A 9,366-nucleotide genomic window follows, 5' to 3' on the forward strand; every position below is an offset into this window, starting at 1 on the left:
TACCTCCTATTTTCATTGAGAAAGAATAAAGTGCATGAAATAGAAAGTATCTAGGCAAAATAAAGCATGTAGGTATTGCTTCAGTTTCCTGAATAAAGCCCAGATCCTGGAGCCTTCCAGAGTCTGACCTCAACCCGTCTCCTGCATTTTCTCCAATCATGGCTTGCCTTCGGCTTTAGAGAAGTAGCCAAAGCTCCTCTGCTTCACACCTGCCCTGTGCCTGGGTGGCCCCGTGACTTTGTTCTTCTCTTCAGTCTCCCAGGGATGCCCATTTCCCACCAGTTTCTATGTCCAAACATATCCGTCCTCCAAAATCCAACTCAAATTCCACTTCCTCATAAAAGACTTCCCGATTCCCCAATGGGATGATCTTTGTCAAGTATAAATCTCTAGAGCAATGTATATGTCCCCAAACAACTGTGACTGTCTGACCATAACATTAACTGTGCTCTACCTTGGGTACTGGGTATTTGTGTGTCTTATTGGATTTCTAGGGATTTTTCTCTCTTATTCTACTGGAAGCTCTTGGTCGGCAGAGGAGGTGACGACTTCCTAATAACTTTGTATTTATTCAACAAACATATGCTCAGCCACTATTGGCTGAATAAAAAGAAATAAATGTTTACTACTGCTCTCAGCATATTCATCAGTGGGCAATAAGTCACACAGGAGTGCCTCATGAGAGAAAGGAGATAATGTTGCTGATTCTTCATTCCCTCACTGTGGTTCTAATATCCCTCCAGCTTTTCTTTGAACAGTGAGGACTTATCCTATGGATTGGAAGCTGAAATTGATTAATAAAAGCCATTTAATGTTTCTTCTGATCCTGGGATTCTATGACCCTGTGAGTTTTAAATTATAATCAAGTTATAAGAGGTTCTGACATTAGGAACTCCATTATTAGTATTCTTGAATGAATGAAGTTGGTAGACAGTATTCGCAAGGATGTTTGCATCCTACATAATGTACCGGTGTAGGGTAGACCTAACCTCCACCATCTAAGGGCAAATGCTTCATTTAAAAGTATATTTCTATCTATTACTTGGTAGTTTATTTTTCTAACATTCATTATACGTACAGAAACCAAAATTGATCTTATTGCCGGAAGAATATTTTTACTACCTTTGATCATTTCTTACAATGCTAAGAAGATAAACATTGCACACAAAAGTATGTACACAAAAAGTATGTACACAAAAGTATGTATTTCAAAATACTTTTTATATGTAAGGGATGATGTTCAGAAAGGGCAGAATTATAGTTAATATTTTGATTTAAAAAATTTGAAGCTGTTGATTTGAACTTCCTCAAAATCATTCCAATCCTTCTTCCCCACAATCCTGAGTTTCTGCGTACTCCTCTCAACTTCCACTCCTCAGAAAGGCTCCCACCTTCCACCAAAGATTTGTTTCCACCTTCCTTCTCCTGACCCCAGCACCATTAGTCTTCTCCTCTCACCCACATCTCTTCAACCTCTCCTCTTTGTTATATTTTTCCTCTTTCAGATAAGCAGTATCAAGTTTCCCTAGTCTTAAAGATAATAACCACCTTCCTTAAACCTATATTCTTCTCTAGGTACTAACCATCTATTTCTTCCCTTTTATGGTCAAGCTTCTGGAAACAGATGGAATTGCGGTCACCTCTTCTTCATCTTCCACTCATTTTCTCAACCAACTGCTGTATGACTTCCACTCATACCACTGTGCTGAAATCATCCATGTTGAGGCCACCAATGACCTGCTGAATCACAAAATGATTCAACCCTGTTAGTTCCCATCTTGAGCCTCCTGACAATTCTTCTCAAACCTTTGTACCCTTGGTTTTACACTCATCACACTCCACTGGCACCCACACATCTCTGGCCACTGCTCTTACACACAAACACACTTTTTTACTTATAAGGAGAGAATTATTTTTTCAAGTTCAGAAAAATATAATGCAGTTTAACAAACACCCAGAATTCATACCCATTAAACTCTGAATCATTAAGTACCCATTAAAACTCAGAATTAGTACATATAACACTATGTGATATTTGCTATAATCTTTTCCCCCTAACTGTACCCTTATAAAAATTACATAAGTAATAATATCCTATATTCTCCTTTAAAAACAAAAAAGGAAATACTGCACTTCAGATAAAGTTAAAGCTTTTTTTTTATTCACCACTCTTACTCAACACTATTTCCTTCCCTGCCCTTCTCTTCAGGCAACCATCATCATGACATTGGCATATAGCTCTCCAGTTTAAGATTTTTTTTTTATTCATGAGAAACACAGAGAGAAAGGCAGAGACATAGGCAGAGGGAGAAGCAGGCTCCACGCAGGGTGCCCAATGTGGGACTCTATCTCAGAACCCCAGGATCACGACCTGAGCCAAAGGCAGATGCTCAACTGCTGAGCCACCCTCATTTTAAAGTTTTTCCTCAGACATATAGGTAGTCATATGTTATTTGGTTCCTGTGTGTTTTCTAAAGTACATAAATGATGGGGATCTCTGGGTGGTTCAGCAGTTTAGCTTCGCCTTCAGCCCAGGACATAATCCTGGAGTTCCAAGATCAAGTCCCACGTCGGGCTCCCTGCATGGAGCCTACTTCTCCCTCTGCCTGTGTCTCTGCCTCTCTCTCTCTGTATGTCTCTCATGAATGAATAAATAAAATCTTTTTTAAAAAAGTACATAAATGATAACATGCTAAAATTTTAATTTTTGCCCCTTTTTGGGGTGGGCCAACATTATTATTTTAAGGCCAGTCTATGTTGTCATATAAAAATCAAATTCATACTATTTAATTGTGTTAATACATCTATTCATGTGACTATTTGATACATTCAGTCCTTCAGTAATGAGCATTTAGATTGTTTCTGATTCCTTGCTATTGCAAAGAAGGCTGTACAGAGCCCCTTTGTCCCTGTCCCTTATCCACATGTGAAGGATCTTCTCAGGTCTTCTCAGGCCTGGCTTCCATTAGATATATGCCCCCACTCCATTTCCAGAGTAATCTTTCAATAATAAAAAAAACCTAATGATGTGAGTCTCCTGCTTCAACTCTTCAACTGGCTCCTACCTCACTACAAAATAGATTGCATAGTCTGTGGAACTTATATAAAGCCCTCCCTTTTCTTATCTGACTTCTGCCCACCTTTCCAAATTCATCTCCTATTCCCTTGCAGTATACTCTAGTCCTACTGAACTACTTTTGGTGGTTTAGCACGTTAAAATGACCTTCTGGAATGTGATACCCTGGTCTCTCATTTCTCTGCATTTGCATGCACTGTGCCCTGTATTTAGAATACACCCCCCCCCAACACACACACACACACACACACACACACACACACATCTTTGCCTGCTAATTCCTTCCAGAGCTTCAAAATTCAACTTAGCTGCCAACCCCTGGGTTATCCACTGTTTCTCTCCTTCTAAGATGATTTAGACATTCAAAACAAAACATGCATCTTCTAATAATGAACAGCCAAGGTGACTAGTTAGCATCTCTTTCCCTTGTGTGTCCATACATCCGGGCAAAGAACCTACAGTTTCTGCCCACAACAGGTAGCAGATCAGGCACGAATGGCCTGGGATATACCCCGTGGTCAATGTTCCTTTTTCGCTGAGAACACTGGGGTTGGAGGCAAACCCTGTACATTTGGCCAAATTAAAAGGGGGGTAAATGCCTTCCACTTTTTCAAGAGAATGAAGGATTATGTTCTTGTCTCTGAAATGACTGGACTCTGTTCCACCCTTTCTCTTTTCTCACATATGCAAAGAATGATTTTTAAGGTTACAACTCAAAAACTCCTTTTCTCCGTGGGGCTACAGTTACTATTGAAACATCTGTGCCCTGTTTCACACAATCTCCATGAACAAAAGACACAGAAAGCTCACTTGGGCTAAAATGATTTCACAGATTATGAACTTCACTGTGTCTTACTTACCAAAGAGTTTCCTCCTGCAGATGTGAACTGTGGGCACAGTCATAACTGATCCAGGCCTCCACAGATAAGCATATTTCACACATAATCAAGAAAAATTATCATTTGAAATATGGGAATAGGAGTACAGTCTTGATCCTCTGTGAAGGTAATCGAGCATATGCTCCATAAGGATTGCATTTCCAAGGCCTACAGTGAGGCGTTCTGACTATGAGGAGAAAAGAGAAGAAAGAAGAAAAGTTTGGTTAATAATCCCAGGGAGAGAAAGTTACATGTTAAGTAAATAAGCTTTCCTTTTTCTTGTATACTACTGCTCTCAAGTAGAAACTTTAATGAGTGTCTACTATGTCCTGGGCACTGTCCTGGGCTCACTTGATGCGGAGATAAGGGGCTGGGAGCAGGACAAAGAGACCCCAGTCCAGGGGGAGGAGATGAATAATCAAACAGATAATTAAATCTATGTGATAATGCTGGGATGCCGACACAGGGCACTTGCTATGAAAGCATAAGGGAAAGTTTCCTAAATGAGACTTGAGGGATTGAGGCCCCAGGCAGGACCAAGGGAGAACATGCCATTGAATGTGCAAGGTGGCTTGCAAGGGACAACAAGCTGCTCAATAAATTCGATCTGTCCTCAGTGGCAGGCCCATGGGTGCACAGCTCTGTGAGAGACATAGCGCCTAGAGAGGGTGTGGAAACAGGACCCACTAGTGTCCACCAGTCCCTGCAAAGGGGTATCTTCTTGGTAGGGATCACACCAGTGTGTAAAATGCCATCCTGGTGACAGCTGCCATCAATGCATGTTCAGTGCAGAGCAGAATCTCCAGTTGAGACAGAAGCTCCTCTGGGCCTGGCCAGCCTGTCAGCTCAGGCCTTAGGTTCCTTCATGACTCCTTAAAGCTCACCAGCAGCGTCCCATATCCCCGTGGGTGCACGCTTCCAAGGTATGACCATACTTGGGTAGTGACTAACTTTAGGACTCAGGAGCATAGTTTTTGCTAATCTGCAGAGATGAGAGGCTCCTAGACCTGCAGATGCCCTTTCCAACGTGGCTGCTGCTTATCCTTCCAGCTTCAGCTCCCCGCCCTCCCTGCCATTCCCCTGCCCAAAGGTCACTGTGTCCTGGTCCTGGAACTCGCCCTGCTTTCCTGACACCATGCTTGTGCACTGTGTTCCTCATGCCTCCAATGACCTTTCTTGCCTTTTGCAGCTGGGGAAAATCTACACAAGCTTCAAGGTCCAGCTGACTTCTCTGAGTCGTCTTCAAGCAGAAAGGGTCACTTCTCTGTATTCATAAGTCTGAATGCAGCACTTCGCCAAACTGTTCAATATTAGTAGCTTCACAAGCTGAATCCCACTTCATGCTCAAACTTCCCTCTCCGCCCAGTATCCTCTATTCCTGTCTTTGCAATGAACCCTTCCACCTGCCCACGGAGAATACCTAACATCACCTTCTCCCTGATCTCTTATGAGTCACTGGAACTAATTAATTGTATCTCCTAAGTATCTCTTACATTTACCTCTGCATTTGCCTTGTCACTGGCATAGATGATTACTTCTGTCCCACAATGATGCTTGCACTTTTTTGCTAAGCTCTTTACCTCTGGTTTCCAATCCCTCATGCTTCTGAGGAGGCGCTATGGCCAAGTGATTAAACACACGGACTCCCCTGCCTGCTGACCTTGGTTCCAGCTTCAGTTTTGCTACTCACTCTATGTGGCTCTAGTAAAAGAAGAGACCCTTGTAATCCCCTCCTAGGTTGCCTTGAAAATGCAAAATGTAGTAACAAGTGTAAAGTGCCTAGACTAGATCCCAGCAGGAAAAAGGACTCCTCTAGTCCTTTTATTTTGTGCCACTAGTTATAAAATAAATAAATAAATAGATAGATAAATAAATAAAAATATAATAATAATAATAATAATAATGTAGTGCCACTAGTTATTACTATTCTTTCAGCATTTATGCCACTCCTAGAATTATTTTCAGGTCTTCTTTTTGCATGTCTGAGAACATCGTTCTCCTGGAAAAAAACAAACAAACCACACTTCTGGGATTCTCTGTGGTCTTTGAAATCTATGGGGTTTGTATGGCCCTCCACGAGCTACTCCTGTGTCCCCTTCTAGTCTTCTCTCTTCTATTTCTGCAAACACTCTGTGCTTCAGGAAAGGGTGGCCCCACCCTTCCCTGGACTCTCTTAGCCTCCTTTCCTGGTGAGTTCTTTCTCTACAGGGCATTTTCCCTTCACTCACCCCCCCCCCCCCACCTATTTTGAACTCATTCCTCAAAATCAATGCACAAGCTAAGTCCGCTATCTAAGGAGCCCAAGAACAAATAAAACCAAACATAATAGTTTTCAAACATGGTAATAAATATTTTTGATTTGTATATACAATTATATAGCATTATCTATAGATTATATATAGATTATAGTTATTTGGGTCTTTGCTTTTCTCCATCATTGTCAATAGTTCTGAACTGACCACCAAATAGCTACATGACCTTTACATTCCACAACTAAAAATGACTTTTGGCTCTGAGTGTTTAGAATAATATTTTTGTTGAATGATGAATATCCAGAGCCACTCACTAAAATTATTCATGTTTATAATTTCAGTAGATTTGGATCAAACAAGGATTAAAGAAATTTGGGGCTGTGAGACTTTCAATGATTAATCTTAATTAAACACACATTTAACACCATCAGCATAAATTTGCTCTTTTAAAAACATAAATATAGGGACACCTGGGGTGGCTCAGCCCATTGAATGTCGACTCTTGGATTCTGGTCAGGTCATGATCTAATGGTCGTGACATTGACCCCCAAGTTGGACTCTGCGCTCAGAGCAAAGTCTGCTTCAGATTCTCTCTCCCCCTCTCTCTCCCTGTTTCTCAAAAATAAATAAATAAATAAGTAAAATCTATTTTAAAAAGTTTAAAAATAACATAAAAACATAAATTGGTCCTGTTTGCATATCTTAAAATTTTTCAATGGAATATGATTATCCACAGCATAAATTTCAGAATTTTAAACATGGGATGCAAAATCCTTCCTCTCTGGCTTCCACACCCTTCTCTAAAATTCCCTTTGTCACTCACCCATGGTTCTTGTGCATGATAGTGGGCTTACTTGGTAGGTTCTTTTGAATGTTTGTCAAGTTGATCCTTAGCTAAAATGCAATGCCGTGTAGAATGAAGACATATTCAGATGGAGACTTCATGGGAGTGGCATGTGCCTTGGTGGGGCTCCGGCAGAGTGATCTGATCTCTTCAACAGAAATCTCAAGGTCAACACCCTTCCTTAGCCCTCTGGCACATGTAGCGATGCCCCCAGTACACTGAAGTCAGACCCACCTCTGCTGAACTAAGAAAACTTCTCCAGGGATGCCTGGGTGGTTCAGTAGTTGAGTGCCTCCCTTTGGCCCAGGGCGTGATCCTGGAGTCCTGGGATCGAGTCCCACGTTGGGCTCCCTGCATGGAGCCTGCTTCTCCCTCTGCCTGTGTTTCTGCCTTTCTGTCTCTCTCATGAATAAATAAATAAAATCTTAAAAAAAAAAAAAGTCCATACTCACCAGCTAAGTAATCTATCAGTTGTCTTTGATTATCTCAAACCTGGGACCTCTTTTTCTATGTGCTCTGACACTAATCTTGGGCATTATTTTCTTAAATAAGTAAGCTTTCTTCCCATGTCTAATCTCTTTGTTAGTTCTCTTAGGATAACAGTTCTTAAGACACATAGTTTGGTCTATCTATTATCTATGTTATCTATCTATCTATCTATCTATCTATCTATCTATCTATCTGATTCCAAAGCTGTTTTATGTGACTAGTCAAGTGACACTTGAAGTACTCAGAAAAAAAAATCTTCCTCACTTTTCAATGTTGGGGTCTACAACTCTACCCTAAAAAATTTGCATCTACCTTCTTTTGCATGTCCTCCTGGGAGGAGTGCCTATTCTGTACAGAGAATTCATGCGTGAGCCCATGATTGTTTGTGAAAAATGCAAACTCTGGAGCCCACTGGGAGAGGGGAAGAGATGAGAGCTACAGGAGAAAGGGAAACCGAAAGAAAGCCAGCAACGAAGTCATGAAAACTCAACATTGTAGAGATGCCTTAACTACATGTTTTGTTCAATATTATCTGTGAAAAGGAATACAAGTTCTTTCTCAAGGCCCTCTCTCCCATCTGAAAACAAACTAACACAGTTCCCGTAGCGAAATATTTATCTGATAGAGTCTGAGTCATTCAAAAGAAACTAGTACAGTGGAAAAGAGTGAGTTGAAGATTTAATTGTAAATTCCTGATCATCCCACAATCCAGCAGGTGGGGGGCCCATGGAGATTAGATCAGTTTAGAAAGGTAAAGATGTATCATTTCATTGCACAGTTGAGCAGTGTATAAGTAAATGAACATGCCTATTATGCCTAGAATCATATAGCCCTGGGGCTAATGAGATCCCAGCAAATACACACCTTAGTGGTCCTGGCACTGGGCAACTGGGACTCCTCTGCTGTTGCAAGCCTCTGGCCCAGCTTGTCCTAGGTGAAATCCTGGGCATCTTCTTGCCCTTTGGGTTTAGCATTTCCCCTTATTTCCCAGATTTATGTTATTTTCCTTTCATGCTTGCTCCCTACCATCGCTGAAGACCTGCTCTGAATCCCTCAACCTAGTTCCCTATCTGCTTCCTAAGTACGCCTTCTCCCCAAAGGACTGATCTTACTCCGTGTATTCTCAAATGATGTCTCAGATATTTGTTTTTTTTTCCAGGCAACCAAGAGATTGACTCAAGCCTAAGAAAATATTGCTGTTTCCTGGGCAACCTCACTACCCCACCTTGTGGCAGCCCAGATACAACTAACGTTAGCAGCGCCCCCCTGAATGCTATAAAATGGCTTATTGAGCTCTTGGAGGCTTCATGTTAGTTCCAGTTAGCCACACACCCATCTCGTCCCAGTTTACAATTGCTACATGCACCATGGGCCCACTACTGAGGATTATGACTCCTTAAATAGAAAGACCAACGGTAATCCAAGAGTCTAGATTCAATGGAGATCATATAAATTAGGGCTTTAGGGAAAAGGTGCTTAGTTGTATGTGGGTGTTTATTTCTTTAAAAGCTCAAAAGGTTAATTTGCTTTATTATTCAATGTGTTTTGATTTACACAGATCCATGACTGGGGAACTTAATCAGAACAGCAATTCATAACCATCGATAAATCACAATCACTTATGAGTTTTGTTGCAAGTGATTTATTAGTAATAGTATGTTCTGGAGTTCAGAAATTGCCTCTTGAATTAATTTGAGGAGCTTTAGATTTATTTCTGCAACAAGACTATTTTCCCTTGCACTCTGAGATGCTTCCTTGAATTGAATAGGAAGCAGGGGAGTTATAGCTATTACTTAGAAGTGATGCGTGGGTGTAGACAGGCTAGAT

At 41.1% G+C, this 9,366-nt stretch overlaps 1 long non-coding RNA gene across 1 annotated transcript; it reads right to left on the reverse strand.

The window, feature by feature from the left end:
- Window positions 1-1,237: 1,237 nt before the first annotated feature.
- Window positions 1,238-8,623, reverse strand: LOC140619977 (uncharacterized). The gene is made up of 3 exons (XR_012019735.1): window positions 8,404-8,623; window positions 3,937-4,141; window positions 1,238-1,740 (listed from the first exon to the last, which is right to left on the reverse strand). It is a non-coding gene; the product is annotated as an uncharacterized lncRNA (long non-coding RNA).
- Window positions 8,624-9,366: the final 743 nt, after the last annotated feature.

The sequence above is a fragment of the Canis lupus genome, chromosome 28, assembly GCF_048164855.1.
Source record: "Canis lupus baileyi chromosome 28, mCanLup2.hap1, whole genome shotgun sequence".
Classification (NCBI taxonomy): domain Eukaryota; kingdom Metazoa; phylum Chordata; class Mammalia; order Carnivora; family Canidae; genus Canis; species Canis lupus.